Below are 27638 nucleotides of genomic sequence, written 5' to 3'. Positions count from 1 at the left end.
AGGACTTCGCCTTGGAATTATTCAATAGACAATTTGTAGCAAAGTGACCCATCTTGTGACAATGAAAGCATTTAACTTTCGTCATGTCCTTCTTCTTACCTCCATGATAAGACTCTAATTTGGAATGAGAAATTTTACATTTCCCCTTCCTTGCCTTAATTTCTAAGGCACAGTTCTCTTCACCATTAGTCTTTGATGAAATTCCATCCTTGGTGTTCCTCCTGATCTCATCCTGCATCAAATCCGACCATAGTTGTTCCCAATCTAGTAGCTTCTCTCGACCATTGACAAAGTCCTGATAGCTATGTCAACCCTTTGGGAGTCTAAGAAGAGCAAGGCTCACCATATCCTCCTCGAAAACTATGATTTCAACACTTCCAAGTTCATCCTGACATTGAGTGAACTTGGTTAAGTACTTTGGAATTGTCATTCCTTTCTCCATCTTGATTTTACGAAGTTTATCCTTCAGTGCCAACTTCCTTTGATCACTGCTATTTTGATACAAGCCCGTCAATGTTTTTCACATAACATGCATATTTTACTTGCCATGGAGACTCGAGACAATGTGGTCTTGAACTCTCTCAAGGATTATCCACCTTGCATTCACCACACACTTCTTCCATTCGACTAAGTTCTGTGCATCCATAGCTGCTGGCTTAGGGACTTCTTGATCAATGAATTCCTTCAAGCCATTATCTTCTAGCATAGCTTCCATCATGTCCCTCCAGACTATAAAATTTGATCTTCCTTCTGAGACATACTCAAGCCTCAACCCATGGAACGCCATTTGCCAATCTTGAATTATGTATGCAAATTCGACTTTCACCTGTAACCCAGAAACTCAAAACTTCGAAATCTCCTCTAAAGAGCTGATTTTAAATCAACGATATCTCCCTCATCCGAACTCCGATTCAGCCGATTTTTTTTTGAATTTGGGTATGTTTTCCCAAGGAATCAAAATATGAAAATTTATTTATTTTATTTTTTATTTTTTATTTTATTATTATTTTCATTTATTTATTTATTTTTACCATGTAGAAAAACCTGTAGATTCATAAGCTCATGTAATCTACTAAAACACGAGACAAGAATCTACTTATACTCTTTACAGAGGAAGCCCATAAACATCAAGAAAAAAATAATCAATATAGGAAGAGAATCAAAGGCACATAACACAATAAATATTCGGGGAAAGCCACAGCTCAAAACCCCACTATATGTTTTGTATTAATCTAGAAAATCAAGATGAAATTACAATGCTTGTTCTCTCTAGAACAATCCCAACACTCAGCAAATTCAATATCCAACTCATAAGCAAGATCAAGGCCAAATCTTAGCCAATTCAAAAGCTCTCCAAGTCTCTATTCCAATGTGTAATTCCTATGTAGGATAAATTGTATTTAAAGGGAAATAAAGCCTCTAAAAATATCACAATCCCTCAACGATCATTTTCTGAATGCATGCACTATCAATGCAACTAAGAAAAATCTAAAACAAATAGTACACCATCCCTGCACTCTAGTCTCAACTGAGTCTTTGTGAGAATCGACATGCATGAGTTTCTGATGGTGGAATCTTCAGTTAACTAGAGTAGCACTAATTAGGTCACTAGTGTCCCAACTGAATGTTTACTCACTATTAGTTCCTGAAATTGATTGGAACTAATTTAACTGGACTTAACTCAATAAACTAAGTTAACTAATTACAACTCATTCATAACTCATCCTGAACTCCTATAAGTTAGGGAGAACATATACATGTCTTCTAAAAGAATTCCAATTCGAATTTCCTAAATTAATTAAGTTAACTAAACTTAATTAATTATTTTCAAATTGCTATGAGAAAAGAATTCTATTTTAATTCAAATTTTAATTAAAGGACAAATTAAATTGGAATTTCTTGTTGCCATTTCTCAACATCGGTTGGTTCGACTAGCCCTTTTCGCATTCGACTAGTCGGTCATCTCAACTAGCTCCTTCAACGGTAAGGTTGAAATGACTGAGTTTGGATCTATTGGCCTTGATAAGGCATTTGCGAAATGCCTTGGAATGGGTTCCTGGATGGATTCATTTTGATATTGGGTTGACTTGTTGGTACCTACGACATGCTATGCATAGGTTGGTTTACTTACATATGAGGTATGGACTGACTAAGAGGTGGAGTTTGTACTACACCCTGAAGAGGCTAGGTAAATGAAATTTGAGAAATCCCAGATACCATTGGAGTAGTTTGAATTTGGGATACAACTTGAATAGGTTGACTCACTTGAGATGTAACATGGGTAGGTTGAGATATGAATTGAAAAAATTAGCAAGTAGAAACCTGGGGCATAGCCGGGATAGGTTAAGAGGTCACAGTTTGAGTTAAGACCCAACTAGGTTGAACATGTAATGTAGGATTCCAAGGATTATAATCCATTCCTAAAAACGGAGGACTCTTAGGAAGAGGACTCGAATATGGCGGAGCACCAACATGTAGCATTTGATCAACAGATGGGAATATCCTAGTAACAAGTTTCCCCCCTATTGGGGGATAATGAGTGTATGGAGGCATTTCCCCCAGCAGGAGGGTATCCAGGATAAGATGGATAAGGTTGTTGTGGATGTGCCATTCCACTAAGAGATGCACCATATTTCTCCTCCAAAGGAGTTTGGGGTGCAATAGGTTGGGTAGGTTGTGAGGTGCTTGTTAAGGAGGGACTAGATGGTATACCAGATGAAGATGATAAAGGAGAAGTCTATGAACTAGTCGACACACTAGAAAAGGTTCTAGACAATGACTAGTAGTCGGGTGGCACTGATGGACCATCATATAAATGAGTTTCTGGTGAAGTTACAAACATAGAGGTTGCTGCAACTTTAGTCGATTCACTCATGACAGTAGACAGGTGTGTTGGAAATAGCAACAAGAAATGCTAAAAAATAGAAATGCTATAAATAGCATCTAAGGTACCAGTGTTGGATGTTGAGATTGCAACAAGATGATGGAGCTTAGTGAAAAGAGTCGCCTTCACTAAGTGGGCCCACAGGCTATTTTTGGCGCAAGTCTATTTTTAGACATATGGATCATGTCTATGTTTATGGATGATTGATCAAGTTGGGAAAAATAGATGGACTTCTATTTTTGATGAAAGTGTGAGTGATCACAGTGTGAGTGATCAAGTCTATTTTTAGACTGGCTGTCAAAAATAGAAAAGTCAAATATTATTATCTCACAATAATATTTGGACTATAAACTTAATCTTATTCTCTTGGAGCACTTCAGTTTGAGCTACGGAAGTGGCACATGCAGCTGTCAGAAGGAAATTCGTTTTTCTTATGAGTCAGTTGAGTTGTTGCATGCATGACTTCAGTTAGAACTCAAGTGAGTTGAGTTTAGTGGACTGGAGGTACAGTTGATGGAGTTGTGTTCAGTTTAACTTAGTTAAACTGGTTGTAGTTAGTCTAACTGCAGATAGACTAATGATGAGTTGTTAAACTAATTATTAAATCATAACACAACTAAAGAATACATCAGTTAACTCAGTTGCATGTCAGTGCATGTTCAGTTCAACAGGGACAGGTGGTAGAGAATCAGATTGCTATCAGTTGTGACTATAGTTGTGCACCAGATCTTGAACAATCAAGGGATTGAGTATGCCAATGAGTTTGCTCACGCATTTGGCCAGCATTTTAGCCTTTGCTCACATCCACAAAGAGTGAGTGACTATTTTTCAGGTGAAAATCGAGTTTGGGAAGCAATTCTCATCAGTTCTTGAGCAGGTATTGAGCAGTGGAGGCAGGCAAGCAGTGGAAGAGATTTGGAGATCAGATCTGAGCTGTATTGTGTGTAACAGGGGTGGAGATACTTGTGAGAAGTATTATGCTGTGTAATGTTACATGACTCAATCATTAATATACAGATAGTGTGGGGTTTTTAGCGAGATGCTTTCCCCGTGATACACACTGTGTTAATGTGTGAATGCTCTTGATGTTTTATTGTTATTGATGCTGCTATATTCTTGATCAACGTAGAGGAGCTTATGTATTGTGTATGTTTTCCGCATTAGTACATGATCAGGATAATCTCCATTGAATATGTGTTAAATTATTCAAAATTTCTACATGGTATCAGAGCTAGAAAATTGTAGAAAAAGTTTCTACATGGTATCAGAGCAGCTTGATTTGTAGAAGAGATTTTTACAGGATATCAAGCGAGGGTTGATCGGAAGCAGTTGAGTTGGTTGCTGGTGGAATTCGAATTTGCAGCAGTGTTTTCTTGGTGACAACGCAGCAATGTCTTTCAACGGATTGCGATTGGAGTATGCTCTTGAGGGCAGCTCAAACTATATTGCATGGAAGGACATGATGGAGGCAGTATTGGATGATAACGGGCTGAAGGAATTCATAGATACGGATATCCCAAAGCCTACTGATGCTACTCAAGCTGATGCTTGGCAAAAGAAGATCGAAAAATGTCGAAGAATTCTGTTGGAGGGCGTGAAGGATCACGTTGTGTCCAGTCTCCATGGAAAGGCTACTCCATATTTGATGTGGAAATCATTAACAGAATTATTCCAAAGCAAGAGCGATCAGAGGAAGCTGGCGCTCAAAGATAAACTCAGAAACATCAAATGCGAGAAGGGAGACAGTATTCCCAAGTATCTCACGAAGTTCACTCAGTGTCGAGATGAGCTGGGAAGTGTGGGGGTTACTGTCGATGATGAGGACTTGGTGAGCTTGGCTCTCCTTGGTCTTCCGAAGAGTTGGCATTCCTATCAGGACTCTGTCAATGGTCGGGAGAAGTTGCCAGGATGGGAAAGACTATGGTCAGATGATAGATCTTGTGCAGGAGGAGATCAGGCGGAGTACCAGGGACGGATCTTCGTCAAAGGGAGCTGATGAAGAGAATTGTGCTTTGGCTGCCAAAGCAAAGAAAGGGAAGAGCAAGAAAGCTTCTCAGTCTGGTGCGAAAGGCAAGAAGCAAGATATGTCCAAAGTGAAGTGTTTTCACTGTCACCAGCATGGACACTATGCCACAAATTGTCCGCAGAAGAAGAAGAACAAGCAAGCTGCTGGATCTGCAGGGGGAGAGGCTTTAGCTTCTCAGTTTGAGCTTGATTTTTCATTGATCGCATGCTTGGTTTCAAGTGTGATGGGATCAGTGTGGTTCTTGGACAGTGGTGCATCTTTTCACATGACGGGAGATAGAGATTTGTTCTCTGATCTGGAGGACAAAGATCTTGGAGTGCACATCGAGATGGGCGATGATGGTAGATACAGTGCGACCGGTATCGGTACCATTTCCTTTGAGAGGGAGTCTGGTAAACCCTTTGTATTGAAGGAAGTCATGCATGTTCCAGGATTGAAGAAGAATCTCATCTCAGTGGCGATGTTAGAAGACAAGGGGTATGATGTTTTTTTCAGCGAGGGAAAGGCCTTCCTGCGCAGCAAGACAACTGGTGAGACCCGGAAGATAGGGGTTCGAGTGAGGAACCTTTATCAGTTGCATGTAGATGGATGCGCAGCAATGGCAGGCAAGGCAGAAGGATTGGTGAGCCGGGATGATGGCGAGTTGTGGCACAGGAGATTGGGTCACCTTCACCATGGAGCCTTGAAGATACTGCAGCAGATCACTACAGGGCTTCCTAAAGGCACACTTGCGCAGTCAGATCAGTGCAAGGGGTGTACTTTGGGGAAGTTTGTGAAAGCCACCTTTCACGAGAAGGATAGTCGCGCCACAACGATCCTTGAGAGAATTCACACAGACGTGTGTGGACCTTTCTCAGTTGCTTCGACAGCAAAACACAGGTATTATGTGATTTTTGTTGATGACTTCTCTCGTAAGTGCTGGATCTTCTTCATGCAGAAGAAGAGCGAGACATATTCAAAGTTCTGTGAATTCAAAGCACTGGTCGAGAAGGAGTCGGGGAAGAAGGTGAAGGCTCTTAGGAGCGATAATGGTGGTGAATACATCTCGGACGAGTTCAAGGATTTCTGCAAGGCAGAAGGGATTCGTAGAGAGCTCATAGCTCCCCATAACCTACAGCAGAACGGGGTAGCTGAGCGGAAGAACAGAACGATTGTGGGTGCTGCACGGGCAATGTTGCATGATCAGGGCCTACCCCTTCACTTGTGGGCAGAAGCATGCAATACAACAGTTTATGTGCAGAACCGTTGTCCTCATAGGATACTTGGCATGAGTACACCCGAGGAGGCTTATTCTGGTAAGAAGCCTGATCTTTCTCATTTGAGGATTTTTGGTGCTAACGTTTACATGCATGTGACGAAGGATGCCAGAAAGAAGTTGGAGCCGACTGCAGAGGTTGGGATATTTGTGGGGTACACTGATACGCCCCACAACTATCGTGTGTATTTGCCAGACAGTGGTAAAACTGTTGTGCGACGGGATATAAAATTTCAGGAGGAGAAAGCCATGAAGTGTTCGCTTGAGAGGGAGCTACACTTGCATGCAGATGAGGAGCTATTAGTTCCTAAGGATGAGCTTCAGGACGTGGATCAGCCACAGGACGAGGTTCATGGAGTGGAAGAGACCACTCATGCAGCGCCAACCATCAGAGGGCGAAAGCGCTTGACAGAAGCTGAGCGACTGGCTCAAGATGCAGAGAAAGTTGTAGGACCACCTACAGCGCAACGCAGGCAGAGACAGTCACCAGATCGGTACACTGGATACATGGATCTTATGAGCAAGTGTGTTGTGACTGAGCCATCCTCTTTCGAGGAAGCTGTGGAGGATCCCGCATGGGTAGATGCCATGGTGGAAGAGTATGATTCTATTGTCAGAAACAGTGCATGGGAGATTGTTCCTAGACCGGAAGGGAAATCAGTGGTGGGTTCGAGATGGATCTATAAAGTTAAGCAGGCAGTTGACGGGAGTGTGGAGAAGTACAAGGCAAGATTTGTTGCTCGAGGCTTTTCACAGATTGAGGGGATCGATTATGAGGAGACCTTTGCACCTGTCGCAAGGTATTCTTCCATACGGACGATTCTTTCTCTCTCATCGCAGATGGGATGGCACATTCATCAGATGGATGTGAAGACTGCGTTCCTCAACGGAGTCATTGAGGAGGAGGTGTACATTGAGCAACCCGAAGGCTTTGAAGTCTTCAGCAGCGAGTCGCATGTGTGCAGGCTCAAGAGAGCATTGTATGGGTTGAAGCAAGCACCACGTGCTTGGTACACACGGATAGACAACTATTTCACAGGACTTGGATTCTCCAAGAGCGAGGCGGATCCGAACCTATACCAGATTGTGGTGGAGGGTAAGTTGCTTATCATTGTACTGTATGTTGATGATTTGATTCTAACGGGTGATGAGCTGTTGATACTGTCATGCAAGAAGGATCTTGCTACAGAGTTTGAGATGAAGGACTTGGGCCTCCTTCACTATTTCCTAGGATTGGAAATATGGCAGCGCAGTGGTGGACTGTTTGTTTCTCAGGGAAAGTATGCTCGGGAGATACTGGAGAAGTTCAACATGCATGGCTGCAAGCCTGTTGATACTCCTCTTCCTGGAGGTTGGAGGAAGGAGGATGCCACTTCAGGAGAAGAAGTGGATGCCACTGTTTATCGACAATTGGTGGGGTCGCTGATGTATTTGGTCAATACACGACCTAATATATGCTATGCAGTTAACCAGCTTTCACAAGCTATGGTTAAGCCTACTAAGCTCTTCTGGAAGGCGGGCAAGCATGTATTGCGCTACTTGAGAGGCACATCGGGATATGGTTTGTGGTACAGACAGGAGGATGAGGTGAAGCTATGTGGCTTCACGGATGCAGATTGGGCAGGGAGCCCAACGGACAGAAAGAGCACATCAGGAGGGGTCTTCAGTATCGGATCGACAGTAGTTTCTTGGTACAGCAGGAAGCAGAGATCTGTGTGGATGAGGATGATCCTGGTCGGGTTTTTCGGGTCCAAGCACATCAGGTACCATCATATCAGAGATTGTGTGCAGCGGAGGATCATGTTACTTTCGTACATTCCAATGGAGGATCAGGATGCTGATATTCTGACGAAGGCTCTCACCAGGAGCAAATTCGAGCACCACCGAGGCAGGATAAGGGTTGCTGATAATCCATATCTTGTCGAGAGGGAGTGTTGAGATTGCAACAAGATGATGGAGCTTAGTGAAAAGAGTCGCCTTCACTAAGTGGGCCCGCAGGCTATTTTTGGCGCAACTCTATTTTTAGACTATGTCTATTTTTAGACATATGGATCATGTCTATGTTTATGGATGATTGATCAAGTTGGGAAAAATAGATGGACTTCTATTTTTGATGAAAGTGTGAGTGATCACAGTGTGAGTGATCAAGTCTATTTTTAGACTGGCTGTCAAAAATAGAAAAGTCAAATATTATTATCTCACAATAATATTTGGACTATAAACTTAATCTTATTCTCTTGGAGCACTTCAGTTTGAGCTACGGAAGTGGCACATGCAGCTGTCAGAAGGAAATTCGTTTTTCTTATGAGTCAGTTGAGTTGTTGCATGCATGACTTCAGTTAGAACTCAAGTGAGTTGAGTTTAGTGGACTGGAGGTACAGTTGATGGAGTTGTGTTCAGTTTAACTTAGTTAAACTGGTTGTAGTTAGTCTAACTGCAGATAGACTAATGATGAGTTGTTAAACTAATTATTAACTCATAATACAACTAAATAATACATCAGTTAACTCAGTTGCATGTCAGTGCATGTTCAGTTCAACAGGGACAGGTGGTAGAGAATCAGATTGCTATCAGTTGTGACTATAGTTGTGCACCAGATCTTGAACAATCAAGGGATTAAGTATGCCAATGAGTTTGCTCACGTATTTGGCCAGCATTTTAGCCTTTTCTCACGTCCACAAAGAGTGAGTGACTATTTTGCAGGTGAAAATCGAGTTTGGGAAGCAATTCTCATCAGTTCTTGAGCAGGTATTGAGCAGTGGAGGCAGGCAAGCAGTGGAAGAGATTTGGAGATCAGATCTGAGCTGTATTGTGTGTAACAGGGGTGGAGATACTTGTGAGAAGTATTATGCTGTGTAATGTTACATGACTCAATCATTAATATACAGATAGTGTGGGGTTTTTAGCGAGATGCTTTCCCCGTGATACATACTGTGTTAATGTGTGAATGCTCTTGATGTTTTATTGTTATTGATGCTGCTATATTCTTGATCAACGTAGAGGAGCTTATGTATTGTGTATGTTTTCCGCATTAGTACATGATCAGGATAATCTCCATTGAATATTTGTTAAATTATTCAAAATTTCTACATTGGAAATAGCAACAAGGAATGATAAAATAGAAATGTTGAAAATAGCATTGCTATAAATAGCATTTTGGGATAGAATCCAATTTTAGTTAGTCCCTGAACTAAAATTGAGAAGTAAAATTTGAATTTGATCTTAGCAGTTGTTTGAAAAATAATTAATTAATTCATCTTGAGTTAACTAGCTGGAGAAAATCAAACATGAAGTCTTTGTGAAGACATGCAACAATTATTCCTTTGATTGAGGAAGTTATCCCTTTAATTAAGGAGATAAGGATGAATTGTATTTGAGATGTAATTAGTTAGCTCAATTAACTGAGTTATGTCCAGTTAAATTAGTTCCAAATAGTTGGAGGAAATAATTGTGAGTTTAGTTAGTTAATGCATGCATGCATGCAACTAGTGTTATCCAGATAACTGCATATTCTCTCATAAATAACCAATGCATGTCAGTTCAGAGAAAGACCCAGTTGAGATTAAAGACAAGGACATTATACTATCAGTTGGAGGAATTTTCCTATAAAGGAAACTCATCCATGTAGAAGGAATTATCTCCTTCAGGATTGCGCAGTTATTTCAGAGGTCAGTGAGTAGTGTGTGAGGTAATTACACACAGGTGGCAGCTTGAGGACCCAGGAGAAACTGCGCAAGGAAATAAGAGGCTTGGAGGGCAGAGGAGCAGGTTTCTGAGAAGCCTTTGGCTGTCTATGAGCAGCAGAGGGATTGTACTGAGAGCAGGATAGCTTGTGAGCCAATGCTTTGTGTAATCTAGACATATTTCCACTTGTATGATAATACCGAGATCAGGGTTTTTAGTTGAGGCTTTCCCTAGAGTATTCTTCTGTGTTCATGTGTGATTGATTTCTCATCCTCAGTTATATGTGTTCTATTTGATCTTGCTGATATTCAATTAAGCTTCCACAAAGTTTGTTGTAGAAGTAGATCTTGTATTTTTCTTTAGTATATTGCATAATCTGTTGATCTACAGTGATAATTTCTACAAGGTTTTGAGAGACCATCATTGACCTAGTCATGGTTAGACTTCTCAAAGGAGTTTTCCGAGGGAAGTTCAAAGGTGAATTGAAATGAGGAGTGTGATGTAATTTTAAAGGATATTGTGTTTGAGTACTTGAGGTAAATAGAGGAAAATTTTGGTGCATAGGAGGAAAATCCTATCGTAAGAGTACATAAACAAGAGTTTGAGGGATAGGAGAGACCTCTTTAGTAATTTTATTTATGATCAGAAAACTAGGTGGAAGTTGTTCTCCGTCAGGACCAAAATATATAGGTTGTGGTTGAGATGAAGGCAGAGGAAGAGAAGAAAGAGTTCTTGAAGTAACTAGTTCAATTATTTTTGGTTCCTCAGGTTGTATAGTGTTTGAATCTACAAATTCAGGTTCAATGACTTCAGGTTCTAATGTTTGAAGGGCTTCAGTTTCAACTGCTTCAGACTCACCAGTTGGTAAGGATGTAATTTTGGGTTTGGTACTTATGGGAAGTGATGATTCTAGTTGATTAAATTCAGATGTGGTTCCAGAAAGGGTAGCTTTTGAAGCACTAGGTTCGGTAGTTTGCATTATATTATTCTTATGATGACCAGACATTTCTTATGGAGGTAAAGGAGGAAATATTTTCATTCTACATGAATGACTAGGGTGTTCAAGGTGTTCTTCCATAATGGATTAATTAATTTTATAAATTAAAACACAAACAAAAAAAATGGGTAACTAGGAAAAAGGGTTTACCAAGTCACTGCGAACTACAATATATCGTTTCTAGTACATGCAAATAATCTCCCTGAATGCTATGTTCGGTGTATCATAGTAAACGAGGCGACCGACTTGGTTACCTATGGAAGGATAACAACCTAATGGGGACTTCCAAAATATACCCAGAGGTATGTGGAAGCAGAGTCTGTAGTAGTGCTATCTAATGCATTATGCATGATAGGAAGTATTATGATATACTTTTCATACATGGAGTGCCATTCGATATACCCAAGGGTACATGCAAAACGATCCGATATACTTGCGTACGTGGAATACTGACTACCCACATAATGTAATGCAAACAAGTAATGACAGCTCCTGCGTTTAATGACGCTAGAACATGTCTTCTATCCTAGAACACTATGTGTGTCGTTAATGTTCAAAATGCTCCTTATGTTAATTGAATAAATTTTAAAGTTGATCTTCAATTAAGTTTCAATTTCAAGCCTCATGCTACAAATTCACTTGAACTTCCTATGATGCAGTTAGCATGATGAAAAAAATATTTAATTTCAATGAATATCTATATATGGGAAGGAATAAACAAACAATGATGCAAAAATCAAAGAGGAAGCAAACAAGAGCTTCCTAATAAGATATTTCAATGTACTATCCCAATGCAATTCAAAACACTATATGCAATGCAAGAAATGGAAAATTTTCTTTTCTTTTCCTTTCAATTTTCAAATGCAATGAAAATGAAAATGAAACTAGATCATTGACCAAAAGAACTCACACAGGCTGGAACTATAAAATGGAAATTCTTTTTATCCAAGCAACAATCAAGCCAAGTGTTAACAAACCCTAATTGGTAAGAAGAAATAAAAAATCAAACAAACTCTCATCAAAAGGCAATCAAACTTAAATTTAAACACATTGATGGTTTTACAAAGACAATGACTAGTTCAAAGACTCAGGAAAATTCATTGGATCAAATCAACCTTAGAGCAAGGAATAAATATGCAATTTTGCATCCTATAGGAACCATCACAATCTAGGTAAGAGAACGAGTGCGATGCATCACATAGACAAAGAGAGACAAGTGTGTTGGGTCACTTTGTCTCAGATCAGAAAGTGCATTAGGACTAATTTTGTTCAAAATATGAAACAAAAACCCTAACAAGCTCAAAATTATGTTTTCCTAAGACTAAGTACTATATAAACAAGTCAAATTGAGTCAGATTGAAAGGTCTAAAATGACTAGGCAAAGGAAACCACTATAGGAACATCTCATTCCCAGTATGGTCACCAAGTTGTTTGACGAAAATTCTCTTTTGCGGACATAAGTGAACTCCCTAGATCTAGTGGCTTGATCTAGAAACAATAGAAACAAAAGACTTGTGTTTTCCTTAGAGAAATTAGAATATGGAGGAAAGACTTACCTTGATTCCAACATAAGTTCTCCTCTTCTCCCTGCTTGTGAACTTTAGCTCTAGCTCCAAACGCTATAAATGGAACCTGCAAAACAATTATAACAAGCAAGAGAAATACAAGATACAAATAACATAGAATAATATCTCCAATCAATGAGTCAAGAAGGCATTGAAATACATATGCATCAAATAGACATAAGTATAGGAAAACAAAGCTTTTTGTATTAATGAAATGTAGGAGAAGATTACAACCCTTTTACAGATCTTGACCATGTAGATGTATCCCACCTAACTTGTCCTTCCTTAGCCACAAAGAAAGCCTTCAATAAAAAATCAAGGATGGTAATGGATCCTTAGGTAAAAAACATCACCATTAGGACATAGCTAAGGGTCTCCAAACGACAACCTAGACTCCATGGAAGGCAGTGAATTTATAGGGTAAATATGGTAGTTTGGGGTTTACCAATCTAGGACTTAGATCCAGATATGAGGGAGGATAAGCTCTAGGGATAAGAGATAAGACCTTTAGGATAATCATTCAAGATATCAATCAATATTAAATGGTTAAAACCACTTTGGAAGCTTCTATAAAGAGAAGATTCAAAATTATCTTTTATTTTTCCCAAAATTCTAAAACGATCACACCTGTAATGAAGGCAACATGCGCTGATAAGTGTAGTTGCTTATTTATGCAACATGAAATAGTAGAGGTTGTTATAAGAGAATGTGCACTAGGTCCAAAAACTAGGGTTTTGAGCTGATTAACCCATAAAACTTGGACTTTTTAGAGAGATTATTCTTAAGGATTTGCAAAGAGATGATTTGTTAAGAAACCAGCTCAAGAAAAGATAGAAAACATAGATCAACGCCTTAGATTTCAATCTCTTCGAGGGGGAAACCTCCTTTACATTACATAAATGAACAATTCTTGGATGATTCAAAGGAAAAAACCTCCTTTCTATATATAGGAGTCTAAGGAGTCACAATATAATCCAACCGACCTAACAATAATAATATAAAGCCACAACAATAAAAATAGAGGGATTTTATGGGCACATTAATAACAATATGGGGGCAATGGGGGCACAACAATATAAATAAGGGGTATAACTACAATAGTAATGGGGTAATCACTAGTATTATAGGGACCCAACATGCCCCTCTCCTTCAAAAAAGTGTTGTCCTCAACGCTTGAGTAGTTCTGGATACTTCTGCATAAAATTCTCATCCTCCCATGTGGAATCTTCAGCGGATAAGTTCTTCCACTTGATAAGGTACTCTGAAATTGATCGATTTCGTAGCTGTCAAGTTCTTGTTTCTATGACTGCTTCCGGTTCCAATATAATTTTTCCTTCCTTGTCAAGTTCTGGAAATATTGTTTGAACTGGGAGCTTGTCGCCTATAACCTTCTTTAAGCATGAAACATGGAAAACTGGGTGCAATCGAGAAGCTGCAGGAAGCTCCAATTTGTATGCCATAGTACCAATCTTTTGCAACACCTTGTACGGACCATAATACTTTGGTGATAATTTATTATCCTTCTTAGCTTGCTTGAGGGACATTTGCTTATATGGTTGTAGCCGTAGGAATACCCAATCACCTACATCAAAACTTCTTTCACTGCGATGTTGATCTGCCTGTTGTTTCATTCTATTCTGTGCCAACATGAGGTTATCCTTTAAGAGTTGGAGGACTTGTTGTTGATGTTCGATGTGATGTTCCACTGCCTGAACCTTAGAATTTTCTCTTAAATATGATGTGATGGATGGTGGTTGATACCCATAAAGTGCCATAAATGGGGTCATTTTTGTTGCTGTATGAAAGGAAGTGTTATACCACCATTCAGCCAGAGGCAACCATTTGACCCATTGTGTCTGTTTATCAGATACAAAGCAACGAAGATATCCTTCCAAACATTTGTTTACTATCTCAGTTTTCCCATCAGATTGAGGATGATAAGATGAGCTATGAGCTAACTGAGTACCAAGACAAGAAAATAATTCTGTCCAAAAATTTCCAGTGAAAATGGGATCTCTGTCACTTACAATAATCTTTGGGTTTCCATGTAGCTTTTGAATTGTTTCCATAAATGCAGTAGAAACTGTACTGGCTTTAAATGGATGTGATAATGCACAAAAGTGTGCATACTTGGTAAGTCTGTCAACTACCACCATGATGACACTCTTTCCCTCAGACTTGGGTAAACTTGTGATAAAATCCATTGAAACCTCCTCCCAATGTTGGCTTGGAATGGATAAAGGTTGTAATAGACCTGGTGTCTTAATTGTTTCAACTTTATTTTGTTGGCAAACCAAACATTCTGCCACAAACTTTTGAATATCTGATTTAAGGCCATCCCAAAAAAATTCCTTCTTAACCCTGTGGTAAGTTTTTAAAAATCCTGAGTGCCCTCCTAAGGGAGAAGTGTGCAATTCCATAAGAATCTTTTGTTTTAGCTGGGAATTCTTACAGAGGTATAAGCGATCTTTGTACCATAACGAATCATTTTTCCAGCTAAATGTATCAGACGTACTGGAATCTTGTTGTAACTTTCGAATAAGTGCCCACACTTCTTCGTCATTCTTCCATTCCTCCCTTGCTTCATTTATCCAATCTGGTTGGATAATAGAAATAGCGCACAACAATGCTTCCACATCCTCATCCTTTCTTGAGAGTGCATCTGCCACCACATTTTGCTTCCCTTTTTTGTAGATGATTTCAAAGTCATAACCCAACATCTTTGTGACCCACTTTTGTTGCTCTTCAGAGGATAATCTTTGTTCTAAAAAGTATTTAAGGCTATCATGATCCGTTTTTACCTTGAAGTGTCTTCCCATTAGGTAGGGTCGCCATTTCTTAAGTGCATGGAGTATTGCCAACATTTCCTTCTCATAAATAGCTTTGCTTAAAAACTTTCCCTTGATTGGACGACTTTCAAAAGCAATGGGTCTTTCATCTTGCATTAGAACAACACCAATTCCATTTCCTGAAGCATCACATTCCACAATAAAGGTTTTTGTGAAGTTCGGTGTAGCTAAGACCGGTGCTTGGCACATTGCCTCTTTAAGATGTTCAAAGGCCTTTGTTGCTTCCGAAGTCCATGAAAATGCATCTTTCTTCAATAATGTCGTTAGAGGTGCTGCTATTCTCCCATAATTCTTAACAAACTTGCGATAATACCCTGTCAACCCAAGAAATCTGTGCAAATGCTTTATGGATGTGGGGATTTTCCATTCCTTAATGGCTTTAATTTTGCTAGGGTCTACCTTAACTCCTTCATGAGATACAATATGACCCAAATATTCCACCTCCTGGACTCCAAAGAAACATTTGGATCTTTTGGCATATAATTGTTTCTCCTCCAATAGTTGTAGCACCTTGTCAACATGTTCAACATGATCCTTCCAAGACTTGCTGTAGATTAGTATATCATCAAAAAATACTAACACAAATTTTCTAAGGAATGGTTTGAAAATTGAATTCATCAAACCTTGAAATGTTGAAGGTGCATTGGTAAGGCCAAAAGGCATGACCAAAAATTCATAATGACCCTCATGAGTTCTAAATGCCGTTTTCGGAATGTCTTCAATCTTCATTCTGATTTGATGATATCCTGAACGAAGATCCAACTTGGTGAAGTAAATTGATCCATGCAATTCATCAATGACAAGAATGGGGAACTTATCTTTAATAGTGAGCTTGTTGAGCTCCCTATAATCCGGACACATGCGCCATGATCCATCCTTCTTGTGCACCAATACTACTGGAGCAGAGAAAGAACTTTGACTCGGTTGAATTATACCAGCCTCTAGCATTTCTGCAACCATACGTTCAATTTCACTTTTTTGGACATAGGGATATCTGTACGGCCTGATGTTTGGAGGAACACTTCCTGGAATCAGATGAATAGCATGATCATGATCACGCATAGGTGGGAGACCTTTGGGAGTCTCAAATACCTTGGAATGATTGTCCAGGACTTTTTGGAGATCTGGAGAAATAGATGATTCCAATGTGGAAACATCTAGCGAACATAATTGTGCAATTACACCCTTTGCTCCTTTTTTAGAAGCTTTGTCATACCATTAGAGCTGATTATCTTTCCTGGTTTCCCTGCAATACCCCTTAATTCAACTTCCTTTCCTTCCGTAGAAAATTTGATGAAAAGTTCTTGAAAATTAAAAGCTATTGTACCCAAGGATTGTAGCCATTGGACTCCTAGTACAACATCAGCACCTCCCATTGGAATGGAAAGCATTGGGCTAGTCAATACATATTCTCCCATGGATAGCTTGATATTATGGCACTTTCCAGAGCAATTTATTGTTCCTCCATTTGCAATCATCACTTGACACTCTGGTGCTGGATATAGGAAGCAATTCAATTCTTTTGCTACCCTACAATGAATAAAATTGTGGGTGCTTCCTGAATCAATCAACACTATTACCTTTTTCTTCTTGATTTGTCCTTCTATCTTGATGGTTTGAGGAGTGGTAATTCCCACCAATGCATTACAAGATATGGTTGGATTTATTTGTTCTTCATCTAGGCTTTGTTCCTGGAGCATATCCTCTTCTTTTGACCTTTCTTGCTCCTTTTCTTCTTCCTCTTCACAATCTATGTAGAATAATTTCTTCTCAGCACACTTATGACCTTTAGTGTATTTGCTATCACAACTGTAACAAAGCCCTTTTGCTCTTTTTTCTTCCAATTGTTGTGGTGTCAACCTTATAGGTTGTGGAAGACTAGGGGCAACAACACTTCCGTCTTTATAGTTGTGATTGGTATGCTTCTTGGTTGCCATAATTTTGCTTTCCATTTTTCTTGCTAACCTGAATGCCTTCTCTAATGAATCAGGTTCCCAAAGTAGAACATCATGTTGGATATTATCCTTTAAAGACCCTATGAACACATCAATCCTATGCTCCTCTGGAATATCTTTTACCCTTATGTTCAATTTTTGGAACTCCTCAATGTGCTCCATTATTGAACCCTTTTGTTTGAGACTTATCAATTGGCTAAAAAATGTGTTGCTTTTTGTATCCTCATAATGTGCTATCAATTCTTCTGTAAAAATTGCCCAAGTGATAAATTGTTTACGAGAGCAAAGCCATTGATACCATACAAAATGATTTGGTTCCAAATATAAAGTTGCCATACGTACCTTTTGTGTGTTTTGCACATTATTGAGATCGAAGAACTGCTCCATCTGTAATATCCATGTGGCAGGATCCTTGCCATCAAACTTCCTCATATCGATTTTTGGAATATGGTGGGTCTTCGATCCAACATTAGAGTCTATGGAATCATGATTAACATTTCTTTTGTTCACATCATGAGTTTCCTTTACAACCTTTTCACCATTAGTAAGTATTTCTTGTAGAAAATTTGTCAAATCTGTCTTCAAATCTGCCATGTCTGTCTTCAAATCTGTCCTCAAATCTGTCTTCAGATCATCCATCTTAGCTTCCACGCCCTTTATCTTAGATTCCACGCCATTTATCTTAGCATCTGTTAGCTTTTGTGAGCGTGACATTTGTTGCACTTGTTCTTGTAATTTTGATATATCATGTAGCATTTCTTCCTCTTCTTCATGAGTCATGCTAGAGCTTTCAGGTTCCTTACTAGGTGTTTGCATTTTCTTTCCTCAAGGCATCAATTACCAATAATAATGCTTTACTATGCCCTTTGAATTCCTTCAAACCAAGCTTATGCAAAAATTAAAAAAAAAAACTACACACCTTTTTTTACTTTGTAGAAGCCTGATATTGAATCTGATGTATCTCTGTGATTTCGAATCATCCAGTTCTGAAATTGTGATTTGTAGTAGCCTTCTATGTACTCTTTCCAATGCCACTAGTCTGATCCAAATTGGATTCTCCAAGAAAGAGTTATGCACAATCTCCCGCAGTGACCTGATTATAGACTAGTTCAGTAGAGCAAACTTGTATGAAGTGCCACGTGTCACTGTTTCAACCTTTGACTCTAAAAAATATATAAAAGAAAACTACCGTCCATCCTCTTTCTGTACCTTCTTACGAAATTTCAATCCGATGCTCAGAAAGAAAGTTATGATGATTTTCCCCAGGTCACCTGTTTTGAGTGTAATTCAGGAGTCTGCAAAAAGACCAACTTCCTCAGATCATATCTCCGAAAATATCACGCGAAAAGCTCTGAAATTCAGACCCAAGGTTCAGCGCGATTTATTCTCAAATGGGTTTTTTTGTGGCTTCTGAAACGTCACAGAAAAAAAGTTATAGCGAAAATGCCACGATGACCTGTTTGGAGCAGCGAAACCCTAGAATCCAAAGCTCCGATACCAAATGTTAAGAAACCAGCTCAAGAAAAGATAGAAAAGATAGATCAACGCCTTAGATTTCAGCCTCTTCGAGGGGGCAACCTCCTTTACATTACATAAATGAACAATTCTTGGATGATTCAAATGACAAAACCTCCTTTCTATATATAGGAGTCTAAGGAGTCACAATATAATCCAGCCGACCTAACAATAATAATATAAAGCCACAACAATAACAATAGAGGGATTCTATGGGCACATTAATAACAATATGGGGGCAATGGGGGCACAACAATATAAATAAGGGGTATAACTACAATAGTAATGGGGTAATCACTAGTATTATAGGGACCCAACATGATTGCAAGGTGTCAAGGGTGTTGATTAATCCGGTTTCTAGGCAATTTGAGTAGATGTGACAAAATGACTTGTAACAAGCCCGATGCAAATTATAGAGCACTCAATAACAAAGAGCGGAATGACACCAAGTGGTGATGCCATCTTGACGAACTTATATTAGCATGTACACCCTGGAGGATTGCGAAAGGTACATAAAGTGGAAGTGTCGGGATAGGACAATGGAGGACATACTAATTAGAAGTGAGTAGGAGTTCCCCACTCTGGCATCTCAACCCACTAAGGATTAGCCCAGAGAGGAAATCCTAGAGGTAGAGAGAAGCTACAAGCAAAGGAGAGCTGACCTAGATGATTTTGAAACAAAACAGAAGAAAATGGCAAGGAACCCCTAAAATTTTTAACAAAGGATTTTCTCACAAAACAAAGTTCTTGGGGATCCTTTCTCTCTCCTCTCTGACAGGATAGGTAGTGGCATATTATTGGTCGAAAATGACATTAGCACCACCCAATCAGAACGTGACACATGGTAGGAAGATTTGGCATTTTTGGACACCCGAATGGCCCATATTTGGGTGACATGTGTCACCACTCTAGAGGTGCCAAATGTCCTAGGTGATGTCAGCATGACTTCGAACCAACGAAAAGAGCTCAAAAGAATGTTAAGAATTAGGGAATGCATCGGGATATAAGTGTCGGGAAAATGTGGTTGCTGACTTAGCCTGACTATGTTTTTATTGGCTCCTAATAGCAACGGGTAGACCCTACTGGAAAACTTATCATGGAGGCATGGAGCCCGACGATTTGTTAACGGTGTGCAACAGAAGTGCTAGGACATGGAGGAAATATAACACACAATTGCGGAGACCAATAAAAAGCAGGCAAGCGGTCTCCATGGGACACGCCGACCCGACTACATGATCTTGAAAAATGTATAAAGATGTACATGCTTAAAGGGTTGGGATAGAGAGAGCTCCGACCATAGGCACTAGACTTGGGTAATTTTGTGTAGAAATGAGACCAAGGGCGCAACAAAATAACAAAGGGAATTTGGCCCGTGAAGAACTGGTCCTATGGCAGAAAAGTAGGTGAAGGCACCCAATGAAATCGGCTTAAGGCCAAATCGACAGATTTGGCAGTATTTTCTCTATTAAATTAAAAAAGGGGTCGCAAAGGCCTTTGGGCCTATAGCAAAGTGTTTAGTCATGGATGGATGAGTCAACAACTATTTTTTGGCACCACGTAGGGCCACTAACAAAGTGGTAGTTGAGTGGCACATTTGGAAGTTAAAGACAAACACAACAACAAGCGTTAAATGTATGAACAATTTGGTAGTTGTGACAAAATTGGAGGTTTACCAAAAATGGAAAAACTCAGCTAAAAGCTGTAACTCACCAGAATTGAGGAAAACAACAATTTAACTCAGAATTTCTTAAAGTAACATGTAAGAAGCAAAAGAATACTTCAAGAGTAGAATTAAAAGAGTCAATTGAACAAGACAACAAAACAATTAAAAGCACATGCATAGATCCAATGCAAGATTAACTAAAATCACATGCCAAAGATACCAAGACAAAAATCCTTTATAAGAAGGTTTGAGAAAGCAAGTTGGATATGTGAGTTCTATGAGTGACAGTGACGTGAATCTGCAGGTCTTCTCTGTGAATTGCTGAAGGTATTGGTGATTGAGAGGGAAATTGTTTTTATTTTGAAGATATAATTGACATTCATGGCTCTAGTTTTAAAATGGATGAAAGATGAACCAATGAGTGTCAAGCAAGTTGTAACTTGATAGATTAGTGGTTGGTACTCCTTCCAGTGGGTGATGGTAAATATTCGGGGTTGTAGCTCCATTTAGCTGTAGTTGATAAATCAGGGAGTTGTAGCTTCCTGCTGGTTGTAACTAGATAATTCTAACATCAAGTTGTATCTTGCTTTATGAAGCAATTAAAGAGAATTTGTGAATAATTTATTTTCTCCTTGTGTGTTCCATTGTCATTGTTGATATTTTTTCTTATCATGTTAATTGTTGAAGTACTTAATGGTGTCCTAGTGTTCTTGCACAAGTGAAAGAAAGTTTTTTTTTTATTCGTAAAATTCCTACAATACTGATTCACCCCCCTCTCAATATTGTCTTGGTTCCCAACAATTGATATTAGAACAAGGCGTTAGGAAAAATACTAGGGGGGGTGAATCAATATTTTTAATTCAATTTTACTTTTCATTTCATATTCTGAATTCTGTACGCTACTATTCTTTATGAAACCAACGTGTGTACATGACTTCAATGAAGGAAAGTAACATATATCCATTTTACTTATTTTTCATAGTTTCCATCTGATGTTTAACTTTATCATTGCATTATTAATTTCATCAGTCATTTAGTATGTAGTAAAGAGCAGATAAATCACAACACATAAGTAACACGTATGAACACCAATATTTTATGTGGAAATTCCAATGTGGGAGAAAACCACAGCTACCATTATCTCTGTCTTCTTTCCTATTATATCAAGAAAATATTCATTACATCTTGTATTGGTGTAGACTCTTACCAGAATTCAGGTACCCACCTGCACGAGGCTACAACCTCCACTCATTCTCCATCACCCACTAGAAAGGAGCTACAACCCCTTGATCTCATTTATTGACTCCTACCAGAAGGGAGCACCTACCCCTTGACCAAGTTTATCAGCTACCATTGGAAGGAAGCTATGAATCCCTTATTGAAGGCTCCAAACCTTAGCACCCCTTGTGGACCATGTCTCATAATATTTCAGACCAGATTCACATGTCAAAAAACCATAAAAACAACGTGTAGGCCACCTTTCATCATATTTTCACATTGGACCCACACCAGCAATAAGCCCAAACTAATATTCGAAATTGAAATACTGAATCTCAAAATCTAAATCACTGAAGCACTATGAACCAACTGAATCACTTAAACATCAAGTTTCTGAATACTGAATCAACCACTGCAACTAGATCAAATCAATGCACAACCAAACCACTATAGATATAAACCATCCAGATGAAGACATCATTGACAAAAAACAACAAATACAATAGAACTCATCAACTCTAATCATCAAGTAGCACTGCAAACCTTGACCAGATATAACTTAGAATATATACACGACTGTTATTAAGCAGACTTGTGTATATACACACTTATCATGTGTAACACCTGTGTATAGGTTTCAACATAGTGAAAAACATATCTCAAAATATATACGTGACCCAACAAAAAACATATCTGAGTATGTACGTAACTATCTAGAACCATACCAATGTACAAATCTTAAATTACTGAAACACACCTTCGTTGCAAACACAAATCACATTCTACAACTTTCAATTTCAAAACTACAAACTTATGAAACCTCATTCTGATCACAACATTATTATATTGACAAATATATCATTGCTAGTTACTTAAACATTTGCAGTAAGAAAATCAATCAAGAATATGTATATCAACATATCTTCATATCTTTCAGATTTGAGTCTTCTCCTTGCTTCCTGGTGCGCACCTGTTCTAGATCAGATCACACATGATCTAACCATTTTACTTGCACACACAACACCTTGATCTCCATCTCCTTATATAACTTTTGCTTTAGCCAACACCTCATGTTAATCCTTTGTTAATGTTGTTAGTATTTATTGACGGGATCAAATAAACGTTGCCACCTCAATTACTATGGGAAATTACCATGATAATGACCCCTGGTATCTAGATTTTGATGGTTCAAATTATGTATGTGACATTTACTCATGGGACCTACGTATGTATGTGATTCTTCTTCAAAGGAACCGCATATGATTTTCAAACTTTACATTTCTACTTGAATTTCCATTTCTCTGTCCATATCCTCTGTACTAATATTTCTGATATCTGCATTAGTTCCACAATCATCATATTATCACTATGTTAACATCAAGTACATCTTTTTCAAGAAGGTTTCCATCAAGGACAACACATTAGCAATTCCAACACGAGGTTATTTATATAAGCTTAACAACTAGAAGAAAGATCAAGGACCATGGAAAACCATGGAGGAGGTTTTACCAACATGGCACCTATGTTCAATGGAACAAACTATGTGTTTTGGAAAGTATGTATTAATACCTGTATTCAATCCGATTAGATCTTATGTGTGGGATGTTGTGGAAGAAGAATATCAAAGGCCTCCAGAAGTGGTTACTAAATATTAGAAGATGGAGTTCACATGCAATGCTAAAGACATGAATGCCCTGCTTGCTGGCCTACTTGAATCAGAGCTTGTTAAAGTAATGGATTGCACATCTTCCAAAGCTGTTTGGGACAAGATGAGAAGCTGCTATGAAGGAGACAAAAAGGTAAAGAAATATAAACTTCAAGGATTTAGGATGAAATTTTGAGTTTCCAAGTATGCATGATGAATAAGAAATTTCAAAGTGCTTTTTAAGAGTTTATGAGGTTGTGAACACCATAAGAGGGCTTGATGAGAAGCTAGATGAATTTGTGGTAGTCCAAAAGATGTTAAGATCTCTTCCTGAAAGGTTTAATCCCAAGGTGTCATCCATTAAAGAAATGACCAATCTTAGCACCCTCACTCTAAATCAATTACTTGATATACTCATTGCCTATGAGATAAGGATTTCAAAAGGTAAGTCTCTAGTCAAATAATCAACCTTCAAACTAGAAAATAAATGAAAGGATGAGAATGATGACTCATGCTATGGATCAGATGAAGAAGAAACCAACTTTGTAAGGAAGCTCAAGCGAGGATTAGGCAATTATAAAGGTAAGCTACCCTTTAAATGTTTTAATTGTGGCAAAGTTGGTCATTATGCATCAAAGTATCCTAAAAAGAAGAAGGATTACGATCCTAAAGAAATATTCAAGAAAGTTCAAAAGGATAGAAAGAAGGTTAAGAAGATGGGTTTTTATGTTCAAGTGGAGAGCTCCTTATAAAGTGAACCCATCCAATCTTCAGATGAGGACAAAAATGATGAGATCCCTAAAGAATTTATGTTGATGGCCATATAAAATCTACAAGTTGAGGCTATTAATTCTGATGATGAGAGGGAGAAGTTGATCTTGAAAGAGAATTGGTAAGTGAAATTGAGGAAATAGATAGACCGAGGAAGAAAAACAAAGCCTAAAAGGGGTCTTTGATAAAAGAAAAAATTGAAGTTGTTTGCCATTGCTCTTGCAAATAGAGGAAGGTGAGAAGATTCAAGAATCCCTAAACCAATAGCTGAATAAAAATATTCAAGCATTTGAAAGGCTGGAAGGAGAAATCATGTTGCTCAAGGAGTTGGAGAGGGCCAAAACACAACTTAGTTTCAACTAGAAATTTGTAAAAGGGATTGAAGATTTAAATGAGATATTGGAAGCAAAACGAGTCTCCTCAGATCATATTAGTCTTGGATTTGAAGCTAAGTCCAACACAACCTCATAAATGAAAGAAAAGAAACAAATTACTTTTATTCTAGCAGCTAAAGAAGGACTTGCGCAACAATAAAAGGGGATTACTAGCTCGAGAGATATCAACAACAAAAGAATAAAAATGTTGGCCAAGAAAATCGAACAGTTCAAAAATCATCCCAACGTAGAATGAATCCTTCTAGGTATAATGACATCTTTCCAGGGAATTGTTTCACATGCACAAACTATGGCCACAAAGCAAGAAATTGCAGAGTCAATCTTTTGTATAGGTAGCTCAAATCTAGAAGAAGATTTCAACAGTAGAAAAGCAGACCCAGGTATAATAATTATTTTTCTCCTTTGAACTATTTGGTGCAATGTTTTAAATATTAAAATTTTGGGCATATAATTGTAGACTCAAGGAGAAGAAGTCAGAGCCAATTTTTGAGCAGATTAAACAAAAGGCCAAAGTTTAGAAAGAAAAGGAGAAATCAGAGCAATGTGATATTGCTTTGTATGCACATAATGAAGGGAGCCATTAGTATGTGGACAATGGCTATTCCAGGCACATGTCAAGAGACAAAAACAAGTTTTTGACATGGAAACTAGTTGACAAAGATAATGTGACTTTTGGCAATAATGATCTAGGAATTATTTTTGCAAAAGGAGTGGTCAGTCTATCAAATGGAAAAGGAAAGGAAAGAATGTCTTATATGTTGATTGGTTGAAGCATAACCTACTTAGTGTATCTTAGATGTGTGATCAAGGCTATGATGTGATATTTAAAGCCAAAAACTTCCAAATCAAGTCTACATGCACAATGTCTATGTGCTCAAAGAGAATATAGAGAGGTGTTGCTTGTCAAAGTTTGATGAGAGTTGGTTATGGCATAAAATACATGGACATATAAACTTTGATTAGATAGTCAATCTCAGAAAGAAGAACATTGTTAAGGATTTACCCAGGCTTTCAAAACCAGAGAATATTATTTGCATATCCTTCCAATTGGGCAAGCAAACTCATGTTCGATTCAAGGAAAATGAGAACTCATCATCAAAGCCAATGCAACTGGTGCACATGGATCTATGTGAACCATCCATAATGTAGTCACCCACAGGTAAATTATATTTTATGCTAGTAATTGACGATTTCAACAGGATGATGTGGGTTTCCTTGCTTAGATAGAAATCTGAAGCTTTTGAGAAGTTTTAAGAGTTCAAAGCCATGGCTGAGAATGAAAAGGATTTCAAAATCAAAAGCATAAGGTCTGACAATGGAGGTGAGCTCAGTGTAAAATAATTTGATGGATTTTGCAAGAAGAATGGCATCAAAAGGCAGTTTGCAATAGCAGAGACTCCCTAGAAAAATTGTATAGAAGAAAGAGAAAACAAAGCAGTGCAACAATTACCCAGAGCCATCATGAACGAAAGGAATGTTAAATAGAGGTTTTGGGAAATATCTATTCATACAAAAATGGTTATCCTCAACAAAGCTCATTTTAGACCAAATAGTGACAAAACTCCCCCTGATTTGTGGCATGGAAGACCTACAATAGTCAAACACTTTAGAGTTTTTGGTAGCAGATGCTACATCAAGAGAAATGATGAGAAACTTGGAAAATTCGATGCAAGAGTAGATGAAGACATTTTTCTAGGATATTCACACAACAACAAAGGATATAGATGATATAATAAAAATACCAAGATGATTGTTGACTGTATTGATGTCAAAGTGGAGGAATACATTGAACAACAAGATAAACAACCAATAAAAACCAACGTTGATGAACTAGTTAGCATTGGTGAAGAATAAGTTGAGTCATATGCAGAAGACAATGAAGAACCCTCCAGTCCTCAAGCCAAATATCCCTCAACGATCCAAGATATTTTTCTTATAGATACATCAGAATTACATGAAATAGAGCTTATAAACCATGGAACTTAAAAGCACATAGAACATTGAGGAAATAACACGATAAGCAAGAAACCATGACACAAAGATTTGATTACGGAGTTTATCCAATTTGGACTACATCTCCAGGCCCTGCTCAATAGTGGGGAGGCCTTCATTCATTAAGTGGCATAAAAAGAGATAAAAGTAAAAGAAACATTCTTTACAATCCTTATACCTATAATATGGAAGATGGATGAAGAAATGGAGAGCCCATCTTCAGAAACAGACGATACCACTGAAATCCTGACGAAAAATAGTGCAAAAACAGCTATCCAAACACCCAATTCGGACCATCGGTCCTTCTGCACCTTCTCGAAACCCTCAAGGTGAGTTCCCGGCTTGCTGCCAGGTTAGGGTCTGCTGCACTGGATAGCTTCTGAACTAATCTTCTAGTCCTCTCTACCTTCCTCCGACACGAATGGTCCTTTATATAAGCATGGCAGCAAATCCATCAATACCTGAGTAGTTCCAAACGATAGACCAAGTTAAGCAGGTGGGCGTTTGCCAACAGAGGTTCTCGGGCCCTTGAATAGTATGCGACAACAACCCTTACAAACATGACGAAACTCCCTTAACTGCTTTGACCGTGCAATTACCTTAACCTGATGGATTTATCGGCGCAGATAACCCATCAATGTTTCCAATCGGCAGACAGACCAATCGACACATCAAGCGCTCTATGAGAACCATGAACCTGTTGGGATTATTAAACATAGTCCATAAAATATTGGGTCTAAAGCCCCAACAAAAATCACAATCGGTGGAAACCAGGGTGGTACTCCATCCGACTGCTCCCGTTGCGATATGTGATTGCAACTTATCACATCGCAACCTGACTTGCTTTGGGGGCTGATTCCTTAACCTTCTGCAATGTGCAATTGTGATTTGATCGCATCACAACCTGACTTGCTCCGGGGGCCGATTCCTTAACCTTCTGCAATGTGCAATTTCAATTTGATCGCATCGCAACCTTGGGCCGACTTTCCTTAAGCCATGACTTCTTGCTGTGATATGAGATATGTGGGACCAATGGCAGCCTATCACTTGATGCTTCCCCATTCGTTGAGAGTGTCTGCCACGTCACTCCTCCTGCCACTTGGAAAAGTCAAACATAAACTTTGACTTTCTCTAGCTTCTTTGTATGAACTCAGATTTGAGTGCCGTTTACACCATTGGAATTAAGATGATGAGCACTTCAATCCGATGCTAATTTTATCCAGA

Source organism: Pinus tabuliformis, chromosome X, assembly GCF_031772625.1.
Source record: "Pinus tabuliformis cultivar Carrire ecotype Pingquan chromosome X, CPIR1, whole genome shotgun sequence".
NCBI classification, from domain to species: domain Eukaryota; kingdom Viridiplantae; phylum Streptophyta; class Pinopsida; order Pinales; family Pinaceae; genus Pinus; species Pinus tabuliformis.
Note: the sequence above shows the minus strand (reverse complement) of the source record.